Below are 27,123 nucleotides of genomic sequence, written 5' to 3' on the forward strand. Positions count from 1 at the left end.
GGGTGAGGCAATTGCCTGCAGCTGGGGCAATTCCCAGTGATGGATACAGCTGGGAGCTGTCAGCAACTCTTCATTTCAGATGAGGCCAAGATGGTAGGTGGAAACCAGATTCCATGCTGAAGAGTTTCCTTTTAGTTTTTCCACTGTGGGCTGTAGACAGTGATAGAAAATTTTTAAGAAGGTAAGGTGGTGTACATTGATTTTGATTTTAGAAAGTTATTTCTGTAACAATGTAATGGGCAATTTGGCAAGGTAATAGATGCTTGCAAGTGAAACTACTAGTTTGGAGGCTATTAGAATAAAGGTCCAGTTCAAAATAATTAAGGCCCAATTCAAACCTGTGTGAAGTTTTTCCCACATCTCCCGAAGCAGAACAGTCATTTTCTCTACCATTCTTCCATAGCCATTTTGTGATAATTTTATTTTACCCCCAACTACAGTCTGATTTTGTATCATCAGTAGTTGATTCTGTGTGTTTCCCTATTGACTGTGAATTCTTTTGAGGCAGTAGACATCTGCTCGTATCTGCACCTCCCAGGAAACCATCATTGAGCCATGAATAGAATTTAATAAAAGCATTTTGAATTATACAGTTCAGGGAAGAGATGATGAGTTTCTAAAATGGAGTCAGCAGTAATGGGAAGAAGAGAATGACATCAGTGAGGGAGACCCTGCAGAGGTAGAAATGTGTGGAATAGCTTTCGAGACTATGGCATAACTTCCATGTCATAGACACTATTTGTATATCACATACACTGAAACACAACTACTAGAGTCCATTTGTATTTATATATTTATTTGGCACATTTCCTGGGCCATTTCTTAAAACATTTTCCCTCTGAAACTGAGCAGGACCCAGTGGGGCTCCTGGGCACAGAAGCCTTTCTGCGTCCCCAGTTTCTCATTTGTAGGAAATAGGCTTCATTCTCCGAGTTCCAAAGGGCAGGTTCAAACAGTTGCTAATCAGGGAAGGGAGGGGATGCAGAGACAAGGGAGGAGCAGTCAAGAAACAATAGTGCAGTCTTGGGGCAGGGTCCTGGTACCATCTCAAGTGATACACATAACAACATCTTTGAGCTTTCTGCAGAACTAAAACCCCAACAAATGGAAGATGTTAACTACTTGATGAAGCATTCTTCATTCTAGAGAGAAAGTCACAGTTTGATAACTTGGAAAACCACAGAAGCTCATCAGGAGACCACCTAAGCCCAGATTAAAGGAATGTAGGCCCTTCACACACCCTGATCCTTATCAGCAACCCAGCCCTTAAACCACTGCTATAAAACTCTTCACCAAATCGCCTCCTGGGTTGGGACACACAGTTTCGAGGGCATGAGCTTGTTGTGTCCCCCTTTGCTTGGCAAAGAAATAAAGCTATTCTTTTCTACTTCACCCAAAACTCTGTCTCTGAGATTCAATTCAGCACCAGTGCACAGAGGTCGAGTTTTCCACATCACATCTTTACATAAGTTTCTCAGATTTTGTTTTTCCTATCACACAACAAAGAAGAAAGATACGTTGCAAGTTGTTTCAACCCTTTAAACTAATGTTGTTTTGTAACATGCCTACCTAAGGCTTTAAAGATCAAGTAATATTGATGCCTTAGTGAAACTTTGATTTTGTAAGATGTCTTTCTGCCCATATTCCAAATGAATGTCCCCAACTTTTTTTTTTAATTGAAGTATAGTTAATTTACAACGTTGTGTTAGTTTTTGGTGTACAGCAAAGTGATTCAGTTGTACATATATATATATAATTTTTCAGATTCTTTTCTCATATAGGTTATTACAAAATATTGAGTATAGTTCTCTGTGCTATATGGTAGGTCCTTGTTGTTTATCTATTTTATATATAGTAGTGTGTACCTGTTACTCCCAAATTCCTAATTTATCCCTTCTACACACCTTTCCCCTTTGGTAACCATAAATTTGTTTTCAAAATCTGTGAGTCTGTTTCTGTTTTGTAAATAAGTTCATTTGTACCATTTTTTTAGATTTCACATATAAATTATATCATATGATATTTGTCTTTCTCTGTCTGACTTACTTCACTTAATATGATAATCTCTAGGCCCATCCATGTTGCTGCAAATGGCGTTATTTCATTCTTTTTTTTATGGCTGAGTGGTATTCCATTACAGATATATATATATATATATATATATATATATATATATATATACCACATCTTCTTTATCCATTCATCTGTTGATGGACATTTAGGTTGCTTCCTTCCATGTCTTGGCTATTCTAAATAGTACTGGTATAAACATGGGGGTGCATGTATCTTTTCAAAGTATGGTTTCCTCTGGATATACACCCAAAAGTGGGATTTCTGGATCATATGGTAACTCTGTTTTTAGTTTTTCAAGGAACCTCCATACTGTTCTCCATAGTGGCTACACCAATTTACGTTCCCACCAACAGTGTAGGAGGGCCCCCTTTTCTCCACATCTTCTCCAGCATTTATTATTTGTAGACTTTTCGATGGTGGCCATTCTGACTAGTGTGAGGTGACACCTCACTGTGGTTTTGATTTGCATTTATCTAATAATTAGTGATGTTGAGCATTTAGTCATGTGCTTATTGACCATCAGTATGTATTCTTTGGAGAAATGTCTATTTAGGTCTTTGGCCCATTTTTTTGATTGGGTTGTCTTTTTTTGTTATTGAGTTGTATGAGCTGTTTGTATATTTTGGAAATTAAGCTCTTGTCGGTCACATCATTTGTAAATATTTTCTCCCAGTCCATAGGTTGTCTTTTCATTTTGTTGATGGTTTCTCTTGCTGTGCAAAAGCTTATGTTTGATTAGGTCCCGTTTGTTTATTTTTGCTTTTACTTCTATTGCCTTGACCTAAGAAAACATAGCTTGAATGCTCCCAACTCTTGTGCCAACTCTGCCAAGGTCTTAGGGCCCCAGAAAACTGTCAAGATGCCCAGAAAGTCAACAGTGAAATATTTTCCTGTCTAGGGTATGAATTGGTCAAAAGAAGGTATGGCATAAATAATTAAAGTATGTCTTGGAACATGAGAAAGATTTTGATTCAAATGGGGAAAGTTTTCCAAAGTTGAGAGGGTGCATATTTTATCTGTGAAAAAAGACATTAAAATGTAGTGGGAAAAGCATGGGATGTCATCAGGACATACAGATTGATAAGCTGACCATGAACAACTCAATGTCCCTATGTTTTATTTTTATCACAGTAAAATTGAAATAACACTATTTCCTATTGTAACTGGTTCAAAGGGATGATTTAAGGATACAACTAAGCGGAAATAGTTTCTACACTGTAAAATACTATGTAATTCTTTGTTCATGTAATGTTTATTCTCCAAATATTTATGTTTTGAAACAACATATGAGTAGAACAATAGACTTCAATACTAGAATACATTGTGTTTGGTATTTGCTTAGTTATAATAATGATAGCTAAAATTCATTAAGTGTTTGCTCTCAACCACTGTGTTGAGAATTATCTCATTTAATTCTCCTAACAACCCTATGGTAGAGGTAAAATCATTTTGCCTGAAAGGAATGAAGTTTGAGGCTTTGTCGAATGAGAAGTTTCCTTATTTACAGATAAGGAAACTAAAATACATTTAGAAAAACAAAATAACTTTCAAAGAGTTATTAAGTGGCAGATAATATCTACATGTCTTTAGAGCCTAAACTACTAACACCTAGCAATATACTACACTATTACATGTATAGAGACTGACAGGGATGGAGTTAACGCATGAACATGTATTGTGTTGCGTGTGTGTCTGCATGCTTATCAAACATATAGGCATGCATAAGTAAATATGTACAAGAGGGAAACTTGATCATCAGAAAAGTATGCAGCTACAGACATTGAGGGTGTATATAACTAAAGATAATAAGCATCCAGCCTAACCTTTCTTTCTTTTTTAAAATAATTGTATTTATTTATTTATTTATTTGGTTGCGTTGGGTCTTTGTTGTTGCGTGCGGGCTTTCTCTAGTTGTGGCAAGTGGGGGCTACTCTTCGTTGAGGCGTGCAGGTTTCTCATTGCAATGGCTACTCTTTTTGCGGAGCACAGGCTCTAGGCACGCGGGCTTCAGTAGCTGTGGCACGTGGGCTCAGTAGTTGTGGCTCACAGGCTCCAGAGCGCAGGCTCAGTAGTTGTGGTGCATGGGCTTAGTTGCTCCACGGCATGTGGGATCTTCCCAGACCAGGGCTGAAACCCGTGTCCCCTGCATTGGCAGGCAGATTCTTAACCATTGCACCACCAGGAAGTCCTAACCTTCTTTCTTTTGAAGTAATGTATTTGGAAATAATCTACTATGTGTGAAACACCATGCTCAATCCTCCAGAGCATTTCTGTCCAATAGCAATATAATGAGAGCCACACATGTAATTTTAAATTTCCTAATAGCCACATTGGAAGAGTAAAAGAAACTGTTGAAATTAATTTTGGTAACAATACTAGATATATCAAATGATTTCATTCCCTATTTACCTTGCAGACATGAGGAAAAGAGAATTCATAGAAAAATTAAATCACTGCTCTATTTTAAAAAATCAAGGCTAAAATTTTAGTTTTAAAGCTTCTACTTTATATACTTCAATAGCAAAAAAAAAAGAACCACAAAAACAACAACAACCAAAAAAACAAAACAAACAAGCAAAAAAGCAAAAAGAAAACCCACCAAATAATCTGATTTAAAAATGGGCAGAGCCAAGGGGGAAGGGGGAAGGGGATTGGATGAACTGAGATATTGAGGTTGACATATACACACTACTATGTATAAAACAGATAACTAATGAGAACTTACTGTATAGCACAGGGAAGTCTATGCAGTACTCTGTGGTGACCTAAATGGGAAGGAAATCCAAAAAAGAGGGATATATGAATATGTATGACTGATTCACTTTGCTGTACAGCAGAACCTGACATAGCAGTGTAAAGCAACCATACTCCAATAAAAAATGAATAAATAAAAATGGGCAGGGCACCTGAATAGACATTTTTCCAAAGAAGACATACAGATGGCCAAAATGTACTTGAAAAGGTGTTCAACATCACTAATCATCAGGGAAATGCAAATCAAATCCACAATGAGTTATCACCTCATGCCTGTTAGAATGCATATTATCCAAAAGATAGGAAATACCAGGTGTAGGTAAGGATGCGGTGAAAAGGGAACTTTTATGCACTGTTGATGGGAAACGGTATGGAGGTTTCTCAAAAATTAAAACAGTATGGGAAACAGTATGGAGGTTTCTCAAGAATTAAAAATGAAACCACCATATGATCCAGTAATTCTGTCTTTGGGTATTTATCCTAAAAAAATGAAAATGCTAACTCAGAAAGATAGATGTATCCCCATGTTCACTGCAGCATTATTTACAATAGCCAAGATATGTAAACAATCTAAGTGTCCATTGATAGATGAGTGAGTAAAGAAAATGTGGTATAAACTCTATATATACAATGTAATATTATTCACCTGTAAAAAAGAATGAAATCTTGCCATTTGGGACAACACAGATGGAACTTGAGGTCATTATGCTAAATGAAGTATGTCAGGCAGAGGAATATCAAATTAAGCACAAAACAAAACAGTATAAAACTGAGCTTATAGAAACAGAGAAAAGACTGGTAGTTGCTGGGGGAATTGGGGCTGGGCAAAATGAGTGAAGGGCATCAAAAGGTACAAACTTCCCACCATAAAATTCATAAGTCCTGGGGATGTAATGTACAGCATAGTGACTATAGTTAACAGTACTGTTTTGCATATTTGAAAGCTTAAGGGAATAGAACTTAAAAGTTCTTATCAGAAGAAAAAAAATTTTGTAACTATGTATGTTGATGGATATTAACTAGACTTATTGGGGTGATCCTTCTGGAATATATTTAAATATTGAATCATTATGTTGTACACCTGACACTAATGTAAGATTATGTGTCAAGTATATCTTTAAAAAAGTTTCTACTTTTGATATTGTTGAGCTGCTTTGGGCAATCTACACTTGCAGTTCACCAGTGTTGTGTTGGAGGATTCTCATTTTGGAGATAGTGGGCTGTATTTTATGTACAATCCTTGATGAAATAAATAATGAATTTATCTTCAATTTTTTCCTGAACAATATTTGTTTCCAACCCATAAGCATATCTTCTCTAGAGATATGTTCTATCCAACTAAATTCCAAAGCAAAGTGGTTATTAGTTATTCAAATTCAGCAAATATGAATTGATTACCTCCTATATACCAACTCTAAATATAATTATGAAATAATCCTTTCACAGGTGTAGCACATAGAGTAGGCTAGAGGAAAGATAGACAAATAAACAAGTATGTAAAACAAAATGTAATGAGTGATTTGTTTCTGTGATGTTACAAATGGATACAGTGTATGGGCATTCTTTTTCTCTTACTTTTTTCAAACTTACTAAACAAGAGGATAAGACACAGTTGCTTAGAGGATAGAGAAAATAGTAGCCATTGCCTGAAAGGAATGAAGTTTGAGGCTTTGTCAAATGAGAAGCTGATAAATGTTTAGCATCTTCTATAAACTCGAATTTTGATATGTTTTCAGATTTTAATACATTTAAAACTTAAAGTGATACAGGCAGTGTGTAAGTATTACGTACTGTTTTATTATCAACTTTCAAACTTGGTCAGTTACACAATAGAGATAGTAAAGGGAGTTGTAGGAAAAGAACTGGATTAGAACAACTATTTACACATTATGAGTATTAGTTTTCATTTAAAAAATGTAGTAAATATTGGTCATTTTGGGATATCCACCATTCAAAACACCATTTCTATTTGAAGAGACTTCTTCATTGTGTTGGGCTTAGGATTCAAAAAGGAATATTTCTTCTCCATACTCCTGAGCAGGCAAGACTTAAACATGTAAGCTAAGCTTGGTCAAGGTAGAGCCTAGTGGCTCCATAGGAGGTGTCCAGTGGCTGTGGTATCAGTGGTGCTATCCTAACAAGACTTTCCGTATTTCAACCTTGGCTTTTTTCTTGGCTGCCAAGTCTCTCTTTCTTCCCATCATTTTCTGATCCTGATTCTTCAGCACTCTTGTTGATTCTCTGAACTACTATTAGTCTAACAATTAGTTTGATTTTGGAATCAATTAGCGAAAGTCAGTTTCAGGTGTTTACAATGAAGGATCTGACTTGTATAGAAATTGGTACCAGAAAGTGGGTCATTGGCCTCAAAGCCTCAGGGTGATCAGAATCTTATCTCTGGTTAAATTTGGGTTGAAGGCAGTGAAAAATCCAGTTAATGCCCAGTTAGTATCTGGTAACCTATTACATACAAAAGCAAAAGAATTAATTACCACCTGTGGTTATCATTAATAAAATGTCCATTAAAAACAAATCTTTGAGGTTATAATATTGATGCAGTAATAGAACAGAATTAAGGTCATGCAAGTTCAAGGATGCAGGGAAGGATGTTTGCTTCTAATGGAGATGAGTAAAGAAAGAGAAGGAATAGGTCGAGGTTCAAACTTCTTGGCTCAAGGTATTAACTAAAACTCAGGAACTTTACCACCATACTTAAAATAATTAAATTAAATTATTTATTTATTTATTTTGCAGCTGCAGTGTTGGAAATCAAATGTAAAATTTGAAAATGCAGATTATCAAATACATTCATTTGAGTTCACAGCAATGCCACGTCTCCTATATGAAAGTGAATTTTGATTAAGAAGGAATGAAAGAATATGAATAGAGTACATTGGATGTTATGGGAAGATGCAAAGGCCTTGATATACCCCAAACCCTAACTCTCACCAGTTTCCCTTGCTGGCCATACCTATGTCATCTTCCATGTCTGATAAGGTTGTTTCACCCCCAATTTGAAGATGAAGTCAATTTTTAGGGAGAAAATCTCCTTGCAAAGAAAGCTATTTCTTCCGAAGACTTATCTATACCTTAATGTCTGCAAACTTGTTACCAGAATTGGGGAATGTAATGGAAATGGAGACCAGATTCAAAGCTAAACTAAGAGGAGAAGATTTTAATCCCAAAGGAATTGTTAGATCAGGAAAATCCTTTAACAAAAATTTTGGAGAGATGTATGGGAAGATTCTGAGATACCAAGAAAGGAAACACATTAGATCAGGTTGAATTTAACTATCAGTTTAAGCAGAAGGTTTTCTTGGCTGAATGGCTAAAACCTGGATTAAGGTGGTTTATGCTAAATAAAGTTGAGAGACCAAAAATTCCTTGGCATAATGTATAGGAAAGGATCCAAAGGTTCTGAGTGATAGAATTTCTGGAATATACTCACCCATCCTATCCATGTACGCTAAGAGGGCTAAGAGGGTTCAAAAGATATTCTCTTCACCAAGGTCTTGATAAATATACTGGTGAAGGGATGCCAAGGTCTCTGAAAAATCCTGTAATATTTCAGATGTTGGAGGCAAACTGCAATTGAAATGAGCTTCCTGATATCAATGAAGTGGAAAGATTCTAGGGGAGCAGAAGACACATGAGGTACTTAACAATCAGAGGAAAAGTGCATGTAGCTACCATAATAGGTAATGAGAAGGGCCTTGACCTCGGGTATTATTGGTGGTAGCCTGGGAATACATAGGACTGGACATAACTTAACCTTGGGATGCCTAGAATTCTGCTAGGTCCTGAGAATGCAATTCCCAGATTTAAGTCAGTTCACAGACCCAGAGCTCCTAGAATAAACATACACTTGAGGAGGGATGCTTCAATATCACAAGTACGTACTGTGAATCTTCATTCTAGTCTTCCTCAAAAAAAACTGTAACCCTTTACCAAATAATTATGTATTCAGGTGCAGGAAATATCCAAATGTTTTCAGAACTTATTGGACACTGGCTCTGAGCAAAGAGTAATTCCTGGACATTCAGAGGACAACTATACTGTGCTGGTAAGAGCAGGGTATAGGGCAATCTGATAATAAATAGAATTGTCACCAATACTCTCTTCATGATAGGATCGATAATACCTCAGCTACTTTCTGTAGATGTTTTCAAAGTTGTTTATTGCATGTCACTGGAAAACAGGAAAATTGGGAAAGGTATAGTCTGGAGTGACTGATCTTGTTCATCAAAGGTGAATAAAATTTGTGCGATCTGAAAGAAGTACAGATGGAAGGCAATAAGTCATCTCTTGGGGTTTCTTCTCATATGATCACATCTCTAGTAGAAATTCATAGACAACTAGTACAACCTGATATAGTATATTCAGGTTGACCAAGGATTTGGTTCCCTTAGGAAAATAAATGTGTGTTTCCAATGGGATAAGGAGTTTTAATAAGTGCTGCCTGCTTAAGACAATTGGAAATCCTGGACTTGAAAAAAATTTAGTAATTTATCAGACTATGGATTGCACCCTTTTAGAGAGGAGTTGGTGTATCTTGGGTTATAAGAGGGTATTTGAATTACGTAGAGTGGTAACTCTTTTTGAGGGAAAGGTAAGAATAGGAAGAAGGGAACATATGGATGAGTCACTAAAGGTGTAGATATTTTTGTGTTTTTTGTCTTTGTTTTCAGGAATTCCCCAATGTGTGGGACTCAGTGGAAAGCAGGACCCCTTTAACTACTAAGAAAGTCTTATGGAGACAAATATGTTCTAGGTTTGCTTCTTGGTAATGAGAGCATTGGCATGTGTCTGTGGACAATGCATCATGAGGAAGTGACTCAAGGACATACAGTAGTTTTCTGCCTCTTACCTCACTGAAGTCCTGTGTTTTCCTAGGATAGATAAAGCCTTTCTAGGTACTATCTACAGAAATTAAAACTCTGGTCTCCTGAGAATTGTGGGAAAGGTGGTAGTTATCTGGTCATATGGACAATTTTTTTCCTGATAGATTTCCATTCCTCCTGTTCTCAGCCCTGAACCTCACCCCATTCTCCTTCTATTAAATCTGGTACCTACATTCCTCTTCAGATTCCCATAGAGTAAATCAACTTGATTCTCTTGGGTATCCTAAAGTGCAGATAACTGTGCTGTCAGTTATAGCTCCTTCACTCAGCTACCTCACTAACCACTCTTTTATAATTTTTATCTTCTTAAATTTGGCTGAAATGTTTCATCCACTGAGGTCTCCTATACACCTAGTCCTTTTGACTTAATACATTTTTATTTCTTTAATACTATATTGGAAGAGTGTCAAGAGGAATAGAAGATAAATACATCTTGTCAATATACCATGTTCAACATTGTGATCCTCACAAGCCATCCCCTTTAAGTAGGCTAAGGTAAGCAAGCAGGATGATTCAATTTTTCATGTGTCCAGAATTTGACTGTGAATAATATCACTGTACTCTAAAGTGCAGGACCACATCATTACTAAAACATCTGCACTGATGATGATGGTATAGTAGCTCCCCTTTTTTTAAGTGGAAGGTGTCAGGGTTATTGGGATTACATTTGTATCAGAGTTTGATTGGCTATTGTTAATGTCTGACCCAATTTCAACTTCTAATTTTGACATTACAAGAAAATCTAGAATATATACATGACAAAAGCTTCATAGGAAAAAGTTAATTGGGTTTTTATGTTTGCTGTAACTTAGTTAAAATACTTCTGCAGATATTTTTTCCTAGTAAAATTAAGAGAACTTAATGTTCTTCCATAGAGTTCAAGTTGAAAGTATATGTGCTAGCTCTCTCTTTCCAACCTATCTAAAAAACAAAGAACCTCAAAAATTGTACTGGATCTGAAATTCAGATGTTTTCATTCCAAGATTAAGACTTAAGGTTGTTTCCAAATACCACTACCCTGGTTGAATTTATGGCCTTTTGATGACCTGGACTGTTTCCTTTTGAGGACTCTGAACTTTCTATAGTTGGCCTGTGAGATTTGAAAGAGAGAAGGCTCAAGTAAAGCATAGAGAGTGTGTCTGTAGTCAAGGGATACGACCTCAGGCAAAAAAATCTGGGAAAAAAGACCATGTCAGTTTCTACTTCCAAGAAAAGCTAGTTGCTGTTTAGATAACAGTAATGTCCCTTTAGTTCAAAGTTACCAGCTATCAAAACAAGTTGCAGTTCACAGCTGACTAACTCCTTTCCATTACGGAGAAGCAGATCCTAGTGTAATTGAGTCCAAATAAAAATATATTTACAGAGAAAACTAGGCCCATGAGGAGCAAGCAGAAATTAGCAACAAGCTAAGCTTTTAAAATGTTCAGGCAAATATTTCACCATGTACACTTTATATCCTTAGGACTAAGAAGAAGTCATGAGAAAAATTGTATTAGAAGGAAATGATATTTTAAAAGATGACTCATCAAAGAGATAGAGTAATAGAAAGCAATCATCTATCAAAACAAAATACAGACTCACTCTTGCTCCATCACATGTGTTAACTTTCAGCTAAGAAGCTCTGCTCTGTGCTTGGTATGAGGTTTGAGCAGGAAGTGTTATTGTCTGGCATCAGAGCCAGGGTAGGATCCAGCTTGAACCTCCAAGTCATTTCACAAGAAATATGAAATTGCAGAACCATGTGGGTGGGCAATGGACTTGACCTGACTCTCATTTATTAAATAAACACTGACTTTGAGTAGTTGTACTTCTGAGAGCTTTAGCAGTGGCATTGCCAAGGTGTAGCACTTGGGGGAGAGGGGATTTGACCATATCATATATTTCCATGCACGATCTCCTCCAAGTCACCTCTAATACATTCACAGTCTAAGCAACCTAAGTAAAATCAAGTGTGCTTGCTCTTCAAAGTAGCTTCAAGACAAATCAGTTAGCCTCCACTTCCAAAAAACTTTTCACCTTGATGTCCTTCTATAGAGAATTTCTGGAGCTGCTACCCCCCTGAATTTTAGTCCAATTCTAGAGATTATGTGCAAAGTTATTACTTGCTGAAACCAGAGCACCAGGGGCCTCCTTGTTCTTTAGTCCTCTCATATCATGGTTACACTTGCTGGCAGGTAAAGAAAACCATACTGTTTGTGTAGTTTAAAAGATGACTTCTTAAAGATGTGCAGACAGCAAAATCCATGCTTAAGCAATTGTAAAAACAAGAAAAACCTGAAAACAATTACTAATCTATTTATACACGTAAAAATTGGAAAATGACTTCTTACTATATGGACTGGAAAGCCCTCTTAAATCTTTTCTTCACAAATTTCTTGGCAGGGAGGGACATATTCTGGTTCTAGGCAGAAAGGAAATCACAGGGGGAGTGCAAGAGCATGAAGGGAACACATATGGGTGAGGCGTGCCTATTTTAAGTCATGTGCACTTTTCCAGAATGTGTTGGATAGAAAATAATAAAAAGAGTATCACACAACATTTTCAACACATCACAGTACTGCATTTTCTCATTATGGTATTGTCAGTGTAACCAGTGAAAATTCAATAGTATTTATAAAATAACTCTGCTCTAAGCCTATGAATTTTCAGTCAATGTTTGAATCGGAGAACTTGTGATTCAAAATTTGCTTGGATTTGAGTATCTGTCATTACCTTAAAGCACTTATTATCTGACCTAAATATGTAAAAAGACACCCCGCTGGGTGCCATGTAAAGCATGTTGAGTTGAAGTATGGTATTTGAGGTTGGAAAGAATCTTGAAATCCATTGAGTCTTAGTACCACATGTGCCCTAGAGAGACTTGAAATCTTATTCAGAATATACCCATGCTGACATAGAGGTAGCCACTGTTATAAGTAAATCAACAGAAACAAAAGTGAAATATGTATAAGCAATTAGGATAGTATTTTTGATTTGGTAGAGTCTGAAAGTTGTCAAGAAAACTACATGCTTGGATAGAGTAAATAACCAGAATTGTTTTCCTATTTTGCCACTCAAAATATTCTTTCTCTAGCCATAATATTGCAACTAGTTTCATAGCTTTGTGTGATGTCTTCATAGTTTGTAACTCTTTGGATTCTTTGGATTTTTTTTTTTTTTTTAATGCAACTTCGTCTGTTGGGCTACATTTCGTAAGCTGTCACTTAACTGGACAAAACTCCTGGCCAGGTTTAGCTGGAGTGTTTTTGTGTATGAGGCATTGTCTGCTTATTAAGTCTTGTCTGTAATTTCAATATAAACTGTTGAGTGGACATTGTTACTTACAGAAGATAGAAGTTGGCCTAAAAGACAGCGGAGAAACAATGGACAAAAATTCTTATGAGAATCAAGCAATTCTCTGATGCTTGAGTTAATGTTGCAGAAATCAGCTGCAGGCAAGGATATACTAAGAGAGGCCTAGATAGTCTTGAAAAGAGTTAGATGAGTGCAGAAGGTGATCATGATGTTCTTGAGGATGGATGTCTTCAGGATGCCAGCAGTGAAGAGAACTTCCCTTGGAAAAAGACGAGATGAAAGAATTTTGCTTAGGTTCCAAATGGAAATGGAAATCCCCCAAAAAGCCAAAAAAAAAAAAAAAGGGAGACCTAGGGAAATTCTTCAGTAGAGAGATCTTGGCTCTCTCAATCCATGGACCATTTTGCTCCAGACGATATATCCAGCCATAAATTTTATGAGGAGACCCTGTGATCTGGCACCAGGAGTTGGTGCACAATTCAACCCACTCACAGGATCTTAACCTTCTCTGCCAGGGGAGTCATCATCTGAATGGGAAAAACCATTGCAAAATTTTCCCTTAGTCTAACAAGAATGCCTAATTTTAGATGCATCACAAGGAAGTGTTTTGTTCCAGACACAGTTCCTAGAAATAGTGGGGCATTCCAGTCCAACAGATGAAAACCTTCCTCACAAGAACCAAACCAGAGTGCTCTGTGCCACTTGTCTATGAATCCAAATTGCCTGCTTTCAAGAAGACGAGAAGGAGATGGGGCTTCTAAAAGAACAGATTATTTTCCTAACCTCTCTGTGGATTATCTAGATTGTAGAATATTTACAGCAAAATTTCAATCCCAAGAGATCTCTTCCTCATCACTCTTGGACGCATCCCTTCTTAGTGCTCTCACTTGTTAAGTGAAAGCATGTTTTATCAACAGGCTAAACAAAGCTTAGTTGAATATTTAAATCTATTATATAATTAGGACAACTTAACATTTTTTTAAATGAGACGTTTGGATTAATTATACCGTTATGCGTGTATGACATATTAGAAAGTTTAAAAAATTTTAAATAAAATTAGTACTTAAAAATTTAAGTGTTTAAATTTTAGAATGCATGTTATATTGGAAAGTTTATTGAACTGAAGATGGAATACTGAGTTCTGACTGTTTCATTAATTAATTTAGATCAGTAGCTTCATCTCTCTATCTGTATAATGAGAGAATTGACCCAATTGATCTGTAAATTCTTTCTGGACCTAAAATTCTTTGATTCTAAACATAATATGTTCCTTTTCCTCATATTAGAAATAATCAGTAATATAAAGTGGTGTATGCTAAGTGCTGAATTACTGTGTTAGATAAGGAGAGAGGTATCAGTTCTAACCAGCATGGCAGGATAGAATCATGGAGGGGGTGTGATCCGAGCTAGGACTTGAAAGTGGTCAGAATTTTGGAAAGTGAATTGCAGAACATTCAAGGCATAGAGGCGTAAGTGAACGTATGGAGGAAGAAGAGCTCAAGGTGTGTTGAGAAATCAGGAAGCAGACTAAATGGCATCATAGAGAGTTTCTTTGGGAGAAGCTAGCATGAAGTTTAGAGACCAAATTTTAGAGAGTCTATAGTGCTTGGATATACAAAATTTACCCTAAAAAAATAGTAGCACATAAACTTTGTTTTTATTAGTGTTGGTTGTGTGGGTAGAATTACATATGCAAAAAAGCTTTTGGAAAAGAAAGTGTTATTCCTTTCTTATTACCTGCCAGTTTTTGTTTGCTTCCAACAGCATGGACAACTAAGAGTCAACTCTATTTTAAAGCATTCATTTGATTATTTAGTTTCTATTCCATATCAGATTGTAGCATTGGGGCAAGATGTAGGATCTCATCTTTGTACATTAGCTCAACTTTCTTCATTTTATTATTTAACCAATGTATCTGATTAATTTGGGGTTAATCAGGGAATTTGTTCCTCGTGTCCCACCTTATTGCTATGGACTAAATATTTCTGTCCCCTCACAATTCATATGTTGAAATCCTAACCTCCAATGTGATGATATTAGGATGTGGGTGTTTGGGGGGTGATTAGGTCATGAGGGTGGAGCCCTCATGAATGTGATTAGTGTTCTTATAAAAGAGACCCCAGAGAGCTCTCTCTCCCCTTCTGCCAAGGACAAGTTGAAAAGATGGCCATCTGTGAACCAGGAAGTGGGCTCTTAACAGACATTGAATCTCTTGCCACCTTAATCTTGGATTTCCCAGACTCCAGAACTGTGAGAAATTAATTTCTGATGTTTATAAAGCACCCATTTTATGTTATTCAGTTATAGCAGCCTGAATTGACTAGGATGATTATTTAGAAGACAGTTATTTATCCTCAAGTATTTTATGTATGCTATGCTTAAGGACTTGAGCTGAGCTCTAGGAACAAGACAGATAAGATCCTTTCATTTCTGGACAGATCTGTCCATTTACTTTTGGGGCTGAATAATTTTTTCAGAACTTGTATTTTTGTATGAGCATTGCACATTTTCTTGGCAATGGTAAATAAAAAATTATGCAGTACACATCCACATAGTTTTTAAAGTTAGAAATCTTTATTTCCCTCAAGGAATAGTTTGTAGCCAACAGTATTCCATGTCACTTGTGTTGCCAAATTCTCCATGTTCATAATGAGAAATTCTGATTATGTCAATTTAAGTAGTGATTTGTTAACTTAAACTGTTTTATTTGCATTATTCTCCCTAGAATATGCAGATCTGAACTTTAGAAAATCCTGTGGTTGCTCTGGGGTTAAGGATAAAGGAATGAGCTAAAATGACAGAGGACACAACCAGTGGAGATCAGGGATGGTCAATGAAGATGATGAAGATGGATACATCAAGTTCCATTATATTTTCAAGACTCATAATTTACCCTCAGAAAAGGTAAAAGCCATTTATTAGTCTTTGTGTGATCTCACTTCTGTAGCGAGCTTCTCCAAGATTTTTATTGCAAACTGATTTCGCTTATGTAAAAGGTGAGGCAACTTGGGGATCATGCAATATGATGTGATTGCTCTTAGGGATAGTTTTGGTACCATGATATTTCAATAGACCATAAAAGAAAGGTTATGATTTCCTTAATTTAGATATTTTAACACTTTAAATCACACAAAAGCCATTATAAAATTTAGTATGGTGTTTATATTAGGGTAGTGTGGTAGAAACTTTTTGCACTGAGAGCGCCTAGACTACCTAAATCTCATAGTCCTTGGCCTAGAGATCATTATTAAGTTTTGACTAATGGAGGCTTGCCTGTGTTTTAAAGGATACTTTGGAATCTTCTTTTGGAATCCATACAACAAGCTGGAAGATGATCCAGTATGTCTCTGTGCTTAGTGCTTTCAATCAGGTTTTCTCCACTTCATAGATTTACCAACTTTACCTGATCATTAGGGAACTCTTTGAGTCATACTTCAAATTAACAATAATATCTGACAACTAGTTTGAGGTGGGTCAGGCAGTTGCTAGTGCTGGGCTACTCCTCCAGATGTGGGCAAATTATGCCTCACTTTCTGACCCAACCTGACCCATATTTTGGTGCTGCTGATGACCTGCCTAGTTATTCCAACACTATGCCTCTCTACGACTCAGTAGAAATCCCTCTTCCTGACATTTCCATCCTTTCTCATCCTGATACAAATTTATCCTTGTCTATTGTATATTGTTCATATATAAGTACATTAGAAAATTAAAATATGAACATACTTTACCTCCTCTGGAAACTTTCCTTGGCCCACTGGCTAGGTTAGATTCCTCCTGTCATATACTTTCATTGCATAACACTTTCCCCCGGTATAAGTATTTATGTAATTACTTGTTTAGTGTACATTTTCCCTGCTGTATTGTTCAATGCTATATACCCATTTTCTAACACAATGTCTGGTGCATGTATAATGACTTTAATCATTGTGCTGAAGGAATAAATAGAATTGCAGCTAGATATATAGTAGTAGGCACTTGATAAATGTTGAAATGAGTAATGGCTCAATTCAGTATAAGACCTTTCCTCAAGGTAGATTTTGAGGAATAATGGTGGGAAGTTCAGTCCCAGTGACAGTTCTGTGGGGAAACAGTCCTTCTTACCATTTGTATAAAGCTGTTCCTAGTTTCCAATTACAACACAAGCCCTTCCTCTCAAATGTGGTATTAGGTCAATGGGTGCTCATAGGATTTGCTTTATACCAGACCATGTTAATTTCCCTTCACATCTGTACATTGCTAACCAAATGGAGTAATGGCTGGATGTTAGAGAAAATTAAAAGGATGAAATTAATCTCCTTTGCTTCTGAAAATTCAGAACGCCTTTGGTTAAATTAAAGTGGAAATTATAACCACAGATATAAGCCCATTTGGGTGTGTAGCAAGCATGTGATGGAAGTTGGCTGAACTCCTCTGGATGCCTTGTGAAATGGCACTGAATACACTGTATAATGTTTGCAGCTGGAATTTGCAAATCGGAGGCTTTCACAGAGGTCATACCATGCCTCCCCGTGCCCCATGTTGGTGGGTCCTCTACTATGAGAGGCAGGAGACTGGAGCATTTAAGGTGCAGACCCTGAAACCAGACTACATGAATTCAAAGCTCATACCTGTCACTTGCTATTTGTTTTTTCTGGGCAAGTTACTTAGACTTTCTGTGCCTCATTCCCTTTACCTCTAAAACAGAGATCGTTGTAGTACCCACTGTAAAGCATTATTGTGAAATTAGATTAGTTAATGCCTGTAAAGTATGTGGAAGAGTTTGCTAGAGTATATGTTCAGGAAATACTGTTTTATTATGACTATCACAGAGCACGGAACTTGGACAGTGGCGGAGGCCAACACTAAGCAAATAATATGAGCATGATTTCCAAATGCTCATTCTGGCTAAAGAAATTGAAAAATAGGAACTCAGGTTAACCTGTATTTCTCAACTATCTGCAAGAAATAATAATAGTTGGAATCTGTAGTGTAGCTTATAGTTGCTAAAGTGGTCTCACCGATATCATCCTATTTAGTTATAATATCTGTCTTATAAGCAGGAAGAAGTATTGATATATATGTCTCTTCAGCAGATAAGGGAAATTAAAGATAAGAATTTAAGTGATTTGACCAAGATCAAATGGCCTATAAGCAGTGGATCAGGGATTACAATCTAGTTCTACTGAAATCTAGTCCAGGACTTTCATACTCACTACTTGGGTACTGCTCTGAGGTTGGCTTCAGATTCAAAACTCTTAACTTTTTCTGCCTTTATTCTTTCATGAATCTATTCATTCTGGTCATTCAAATGTACTTGAATGTCTACTGAATGGATAGCGCTGTTAGTTGATATAATGTTCTGTGTCCCGTGGATTTTTGATCTATATTTAATAAATAGTTACAAAGTGTTAAGCACCAGAAATATAGAAATGAAGATGACCTACTATGGAAAGAATTTATATTACAGTGGGGAATGCAGATAGAAAATGAACTAAGATATAGTGTATGTTAATAATATGGGGAAGCATGTATGCTAAGAATATAGGGGAACTAACTCAGCTTGGAGAAGAAAGGGGGCAGTGGTTAAGGAAAGGCATCCAAGCAGAATTCATATCCAATTTAGGACTTACCCAATATTAATACTAAAGAGCTCACATGAATTGATATTTTTTATATGCCAAGCACTGTTTTAAGTCCTTTGCATGTACTAACAAAAGAAGTGCAGCACTACTAAACAGTATCATAACTTTGAATACAAATGTTTAAAAATGTATCTTAAATTTGCTCACTCTCTCCACCTTCAGTGCCACTATCATCTCTGTTCTCAACCGTTTATGTCATGTCCCAACTTGCTGCCAGCCCCTGACTCTTACCACAGTCCAAGCCTTTCCCTCACAGCAGCCAGAATTCACTTCTTAAATGATAGAATGGATGTAATTCCCTGCTTAAAACTCACAATGGTTTCTCAGTTTATTTAGAAGCCCCTAATTTTCTTTATGGCCTATAACACCTTGCCTGCTATGGCTCCTTCCCCTTCCCTTATCTTCATTTCTTTTTTTTTTTTTGTCTTTCTTTTCCTTCCTTCCTCCCTTCCTTTTTTCTCTAATTTCTTCTTTTATCTCCTATTGCTACCTTTTCTCAAGTCACTGTACATACTGCATAGAACACTGATACTATGGAATGCTAATATGTGATTCTTAAAAAGGGAATATGGCTTTACACTAAGATAGTTTTGGAAAATATAGAGTCAAAGATGGCTTTTGTTTTGATGGTAGCTTTGTACTTTGTAGAGCCTTATAAATACTAAATTGTAAATCTTGCATATTTTCTAATCTAACCTTATTCACTAAAAGTTCTTTCAAGGTGATTCTTATGTGAACACACTCTTAGAACATATTTTGAGAAACGCCTCATCCTAAATAAAAGCTGTATTAAATTGATCAACCTTAAATTGGGTTCAGAAGGTAAACAAGTTTAAGACCTCCTAAATCTTATATTTAGGGACAAAAGACAGATGGAACACAGTTAATAATAAGAAATTATATTTTCCAAATGTTAATAAAAATATTTCAATTCCCAAGAGATATAGTGAAATCTCCTTTACCTTTACATTCAATAACTAGGGCTTCTATCATGTTCTTAAGTTGGATTCTAAGGATTGAAATTGAGTCACTATTTTGAGGTAATTAAGTTCACTAAGAATTTCTTGAGGATCAACAAGGATGAGTCTATGATTGGAAAATTTCCTTGGCAGACAGAACCACCAGGGTGGGGGGCATTGTAAAATTTACTTTCTTGCTTTCCTTTCTTGTTTTCCAGTAAGAAAGGGCGGTTACTGTATTGATATGAACTTGGGTGGTCCTTCACGCAATCTCATGAATCAGAAATTATATTTGCCAAATGTTAGTTCGTTGTAAAATTAACAATAACGTGTGTGTGTGTGTGTGTGTGTGTGTGTGTGAGATGAGTATCCTTGTATGGGTTTTATCTGTTTACAAAAGAGGAAAAAATTTAAAAACATAAAGCATAAGTTCATAAGTTGAATAAAAGTCATATAGATCTTTTCAATAAATCCAGCTCTATATTAAATGATTAAAAAGACAGGTAACTGCCAGAGGGCGAGACAGCTAATGCTAGTGTGGTTTTCTACTGTCTTTGTTTTTCTCCTTTAAAGTTTCTGCAATTGCATGTGCTTGGATTTTAGGATGTGAAGAGTGGGACGGTTATTCTAGAATAATTTGTTAGAAATAAAAGCCTCCTTTTTGGAGGCCTACTTTTTCCTTCTCTATTATTTTTACTGTTACAAAACACATCTTCCACAGAGATGAAAGAATTGGAGAATCCAATAAAAGCCATTTGCAAAAAAAGTAACATGTTGGTCTGAGTAGACAATCTTTGCACTTGCCAGAAAAATTAGTGGGAAGGGTTGTAACTAAGTCACTTAAATTCTCTGGTCCCCATCTTTGAAATGATGTCCTCCAGTTCTTTCCACTAAAGGGTTCAAATTAGAAATGTATGCAAAACTGGTTTGTCAACTGTAAAGAGTTTTTAAATGCTGGGGTATTAGGTAGGGTCCCTCCAGAAACAGACCCTGAGAAAAGGAATTTAATGCATATCGTTTTTCTAAAAGATTCCAGAAGGCTCTGGTAGGAGAGTGAGAAAACGAGGCCAATACAGTGCATGTTAATAAGCGGATTACTGCCATGCACAGCTGGGCTCACTTTCACTGCATATCTCTGGAAGGCAGTGTACAGAGTACCTTGTAAACATTGAGGAACTTGGTAGTCTCCTTTCCCACCTGCCACGTGCTGGGGCTGAACCTGGAGGTGTCAATGTTCCAACACCTTTGGCCTGCCCTGCAATGTTAGCCATACACACCGAAGGAGTCCCTTAGACAGAGGGAAATGGGTGCTTGCAATAAAATTTCTGAGGGTGTACCAGAAGCTTGAGAACTGGGCGGACGTGGTAAAGGTATCCCTAGTGGCTGCTACAATTGCTTATCATCATGAGACAGAAGTTGGCTTGAAAGCAAGCTTTAAATCCAGCCTTGAAGTGTCTCTACAGCTGGGCCCTTTATAGAATAATATACTAATGTAAAGAATTAACCCATATCTTAGGTTAATTTAGCTCATTATTTTACGATGGGCAAATAATTGTCCCTCCTGGTCCCTGATTTTATCCCCCGGGAAGTTCTTCGTTGCTTCTTCTCGTTCCCTGGCCATGTCTGAAGTTGGATATGGGGAGGATGCTGTATACAGGCCTGCCCATCTCTCACAGCTCACATCTGCTCAGGCAGATTGTAGGTCCGGGTGTGGTTTTCAGCATTGCAATTTCCATCAAAACTAAACCAACTTCACACTTTTGCTTCTGGTCCATATCATGTGCAGCCAATTAGAGTTTCTAGATATTAGGTTTAAGCCTGAAATCACTGATCTTTTATTTATTTGCCTCTGTGCTTGGCCTGGACCTCCTCTTTTCCCACTTAACAGTGGCTACTTTGAGGTCATCAGAAAAAAAAAATAGGCTTGGGTTTGAAGGCAACATTTTAAGTCTCATTTTGATCTCTGGGCTTGTTCCTATCATGTAATGGAGAACCTCTAGCAAGAGGTACTTGAGAAAAACTTCACATCCCAGCCATAGCTCCTTACAACGCTGCTTCTTTAGTGCTCCTTCTTATATCTCCTGACATTTGTGTGTAGAAGTAGCTAGACTTTTTTTTTTAATCCTGTGAAATTTCGAATTACTGAACTATCAGTCAATTTTGATTGCTTATTTAGGCCACGGCAGGATGAGTCACTCTTTGCAGTTCTGTGTTCTCTGCAATATCTGTCTACAGACTGGCCAGACCTAGCCTAAGTTTTTCTCTTTCGTAAGGCTTTGCTGAAAGTGGCAAGATGGAGCCAATACACAACAAAATTTGAAAATTTCCCAGTGATTTCCCTTAAAATTATAAAGTTAGTTAACATATGGTAAATCTATCATGGTATCACAAGTGATGAATTTGCCAGATGTTTTGCCATGGAGAGTTGCATTGCAGCTTGCGTTGTTTGTGTCATTTCTGTTCTCCACTTGACTTCTAATCCAGTGTTGAGTATCCACTATAGTAGAAGTATCTTACTTTTGGGACAAAATTCACATTAGTTATTATATAAGTTTGGCTGTTATAGCAGAGAACAGAAATAATGGTAGCTGACTTAAGAGAAAATGCTATTGAACAGTCCAGAGATCACATGGCACCTGGACCATTTTTCTCTGCTTTGTCTAAGGGAGATGCTCTTGTCAGCGTGGTCCAAGATAACTTACCCTAACACATGCATTCCAGTCAGTGGGAAGGGAAGGATAGCCCCAGAAGATGAGCACTTTATTTCTACTTGTATCCCTTTAGCCAGACTTTGTCATATGCCTACACCTAGCTGCACAGAAGGCTACAAAAAGAAGTCTTTATTCTCTGTTTCGCTTATCTATTGCTGTATAACAAATAACTCCAAACATAATGTGCTAAAATAAGAGTTATTTATTTGCTTATGTTTTTAGGAATCAGCTGGGCAGTTTTTGGCTCCATATGGTACTGACTTGGTTAATTGTGCAGCTGCTTTCAGTGGACAGTTGGGCTGGGCTAGAAGGTACAAAATGACTCTCACATATCTGGGCATTGGTGCTGTTAACCAGTGCCTTAGTTCTCATCCATGAAGCCTCTGTCTCCACCTGACATTCATCTTTTAGCATCTCTCCATGAGGCCTCTCTCTCTTGAAGAATAGTTTTCTTATAGCCTGGCAGCTGGATTCCAAGAGAATAAAAGGGGTAGCTGCCAGAACCCTTAAGGGCTAGGCCTAGAACTGCATAGGGTCCTTTCTGCCATATACAGTATTTTGATCACAGCAAGTCATAAGTTCAGCCCAGATTCAAGGGGAGGGGAAATAGGCTCCAGCTTTAATGGGAGGAGGGACATGCATATACACGGAGGGGAGGAGTTGCTGGGGACTTTCTTTAGAAACTACTTCCCACATTCTGGATGGCAATGTGCCAGATAAAAATCAGGTCTTTATGCTCATAAAAGAAAGGGGAGGAATGACAATGGGAGACATCCAGCAGCCTCTGATGGAAGGTTCTTTCCTTAGGTTTAAGTCATTGTCCCTAAATATTCATGCATACTCAGAAATCATAAAAGATTAAAAACAGGTTCTATATTTTAAATATATTTTAATAGAGTTGAAAATTGATGAAATATCATTTTGTTTTCAGTTTTCCTGAAAGATATTGATGGCTATGCATTTTTGTAGGAATCAATTCTTGCAAAAGATATTGCTATTATTCTTATTTAACATTTTTTCCATATTGAAGTGTTTCACCTACTATAACCCCACTTTCTCTTTGTTATAGAAATATTTTAAAAATTGTGTTATTTTTATATTGAAATTGTGTCTTTTATATTGAAAGAATCTCTTTGGTATACAAATCTCTACTTGACTTTACTCTCAATGTTCATAAACATATGGGCACTTGAGATTGGGATGGAGTTAGCATTTATCTAGCCATATTAACTATAATCACAACAACAGTTATAATTAACATTTAGTAAGAGTTCGTGTTAGTCTGTGGTCATCTCATTTAATTCTCACCCAAATTCTTGTGGGTTAATTATCAATGTTACCTTCATGTGATAGCTGAAAGCTTAAACAACTTGCCCAAGGTTATACAGCTAATAAGTAGCAAAGATGGGAATTGAACTTGGGCTGACTGACCACAGAGTCCGTGTTCTTAACTCCATGCACTTGAACCCTTCCTATAGTCTAACCTGTCTTCTGAGAGGTTGTCCAACCTGTCTATTAACACTTTCTGTGATGGGAAATTCTCTACTGTCTCAGAGTATCAAATTCCATTTCTTGATTTTCATGATAGGTAGAAAAAATTAACTTTAAAAACAACTCCATCTCCCTACCATCATCCATTGGTTTTAACCAAGCTCTTCAGTGTCATAAAGAAACCTTTGAATATTTGATGACAGCTATCACTCTGTGGTCTAACACTTTTTCATCATCTCTGCTCCAATTCTATCAGCAAATTTTCATGTGATAGTTACTAACTCTTTTAATCATTCTTCTTTGAATATACAGCATTTGTCAGTGGTGCTTTGGTAAATTATGGTGCTCCAAATTGATGAAATCCATTAGTGATGGGCTGGCTAGTGATGATTACAGCACATGAGCACCTTCTGCTTAATAGGTAATACTCTGCCTAATAGATAATACGATATAATGGAAAGAACCAAAGCTCTGGAATCAGACAGACCTAAATCTGAGTCAGTGTTGTACTATTTCCGCTACCTCCTCGCTCCGTGTTTTTGGGGAAAACATTCATCTCTACTTTTTTTTTTTCTACTAGGAAAGTAGGGGCAAGTTATACCCATCTTACAAGGTATTATAAATATTAAATGAGGTAGTATGTAAGGGATGTGACTGGCACAGTGTTTGTACTCTAGGAAAGATGCTGTTTTATCATGACCATTTTAGGGTCCTCTTGCACATTTCTCCAGGTATAAGGCATATTTAGAGAAGTCAAGAATGTGCCCAACTACTTTAGGATAATGTTAACTAGGAGAGTTTGTTGTGAAGCTAGAAAATACTACAGTTCTTCATGTAAGTCAAAGCTCTGGGGGCTTCCCTGGTGGTGCAGTGGTTGAGAGTCCGCCTGCCGATGCAGGGGACGGGGGTTTGTGCCCCGGTCTGGGAAGATCCCACATGCCGCGGAGCGGCTGGGCCCGTGAGCCATGGCTGCTGAGCCTGCGCGTCTGGAGCCTGTGCTCCGCAACGGGAGAGGCCACAGCAGTGAGAGGCCCCCGTACCGCAAAAAAAAAAAAAAAAAAGCTCTGGGGTCAGGTCAGTTTAATTTCTGCATAATATTTAGGAAGGCTATCATCCTGAATTTGACTCACTAGGAATCTTATTTCTCAACAATAATTAAAAGAATGGGGTAGTTTTCTTATTTATTTTGGAAGGCTGATATACTAGCATTTTTGCATTCAGCATCCAATTGATTCTAAGACTCTGTGCCACTTAAAGTTTATGGGTATTTTATTGTCCAGCAATTAAATTTTGATGTTTGTGTTCTTTACAGTCTGTTCTCATTAATTATTTTAATTATGCCTCACTGTGTTCCAATATGTCCACTTTAAATAAAAATTATGGGTTTGTTCTTGTTTCACGTTTAAAGTTATCTATCAACTTCAAATATTGTCTAATAAACTGTTAAGTAAGACAACACTTGCCATTTTCCATATTTGTGAAAAAAAGATGTGATTTAGCAATAGTATTAAGTTAAAGACAGAAACATATATTTTAATGGATGCAGAATGTGACAGTTGTTTAAAATCTTCCTTTCACTTGCAACATTTTCCCTGAGATAATAGGAAAGACTAGCCAGAAGGAACTTAGGCTAATTTAAAGCGATATCTGTGACCCTCTCAGTGGCTCATTTATGGTGTTTACTTATCTTGCTTTGCCAGGGAAATTCCATGTACAGAAATCTGAATTAAATGTGAGAACTTAAGCACCCATTACATTTGCTTTTCAGAGAGAATAATAGAACCATAAAAAGGTTGCGACATAACTCTTCTGTACTCATATGGTGCTGATACAGATGAACTCTTCTGAACATCTCATGTTTGTTACTTTGGTAAATCCTTCAAATATATCATGGAATTTAATTTGGAGATGTGAATTTAAAATTCCTCCAGTTTTGATATTTCTTGTTCTAACAGGCCAACTTCTCGATTTCTGGTTTTTTTAGTTCTTGCCTTTAATGTTACTTCCTCTTTCATTAATTCTTTATTTTGATTAAGTAAACTGTCAAGACCTCGACTTAAAAACAAAAATAGATTCAGGATTCTAGTCTCACATCTGCCCCCTCATTTTACAGTGATATTGTGGATATTTTTCCTCTTCCAACTTTAGCTGTCACTTGTATTGCACTGACCACTCCTCTTGGCTTTCCTATTTCTGTTGGAAAACACTAAACACCATATCTCCAGATTAGGAAAAATATTCCATGGAGGTAGGTGGGACTCCCTGTGAGAAGATTACCCAGATCATTTTCAAAGTTCCCTTCTCTGTGTAGGTGACTTTTGTGACAAGTCCTATTAAATCCCCTGGTGCAAGAATGGAAGAAAAACAGAAGAATATGGAAGAGAAAAGTTTATAAAAGCTTCACAGATTGCAGAAAGGTGTATATAAACAAAGTAAAACAAACACACCAAGAAACAAGCATAGCAGTCTAGGAATTGATCAACAGTGCTGTTCCTATCTGTGGTGGTGGAGATGTGAAACCTCATCATCCTGTCCTATTCATTACCTGCCCACATGGCTTTGACTCTATTCACAGCTGGCTCCTGGTAACAGTGTGAGAAAGGATGGAGTGCAAAATCATCAACTAGTGTCTAGGAGTCCTGAGGGCTACGTACTGCTTTCCTTCTCAGTAACCTGCAACCTTGGACGACTGTCACATAAATGTTTTGTCTTGGGTTCACAATTACTAAAATGAGAGATTGACACCACATGCTTTCCTCATCATGCTGATTTGGAATGAATAATGGTGACAGGAAATATACTTGACAGAACTGACCGTCTTTTCATAACCCCCTCGATTCAGGTGCTTTGCCTAAATGGCAAACATTGGAATTCTGATGTAGTTATGTTCTTCTGGTCTGAAGGATGTTGGACTCTTAACTTCCTGAAGCCTCTTAAATGTACTAGATGACCTGGGGCTCCCACATTTGAACTTACTAATCTGGTAAGCACTTTTGAAATTACGCTAACAGTTGGAAGGTTATAAAAGGTCCTTTTTCTGCTGTCTCTGATAGCCCACACTGGCCAAAGTGCATTTTAGATCATGGGCCTGCCTATTCTAACTGATCAGGAATGCTAGTTCAAGCCAGAGTGTGGGGTAAGTAGTACTACCTCTTAGCATGGGAAACACTTGAGCTGTTATAAGGGGAAGAAAAAAGTAGGCAGCTACTTACTAATTGTATATATAGGTATTATCTTGATAATTATAATCAATAGCCAAAACCATGACTATAATTTGCCTCAAAAATTAAACTCTAAAACCACGTTTGCAAAGTTA

Source organism: Hyperoodon ampullatus (genome assembly GCF_949752795.1).
Source record: "Hyperoodon ampullatus genome assembly, chromosome: 17".
In the NCBI taxonomy this organism is placed as follows: domain Eukaryota; kingdom Metazoa; phylum Chordata; class Mammalia; order Artiodactyla; family Ziphiidae; genus Hyperoodon; species Hyperoodon ampullatus.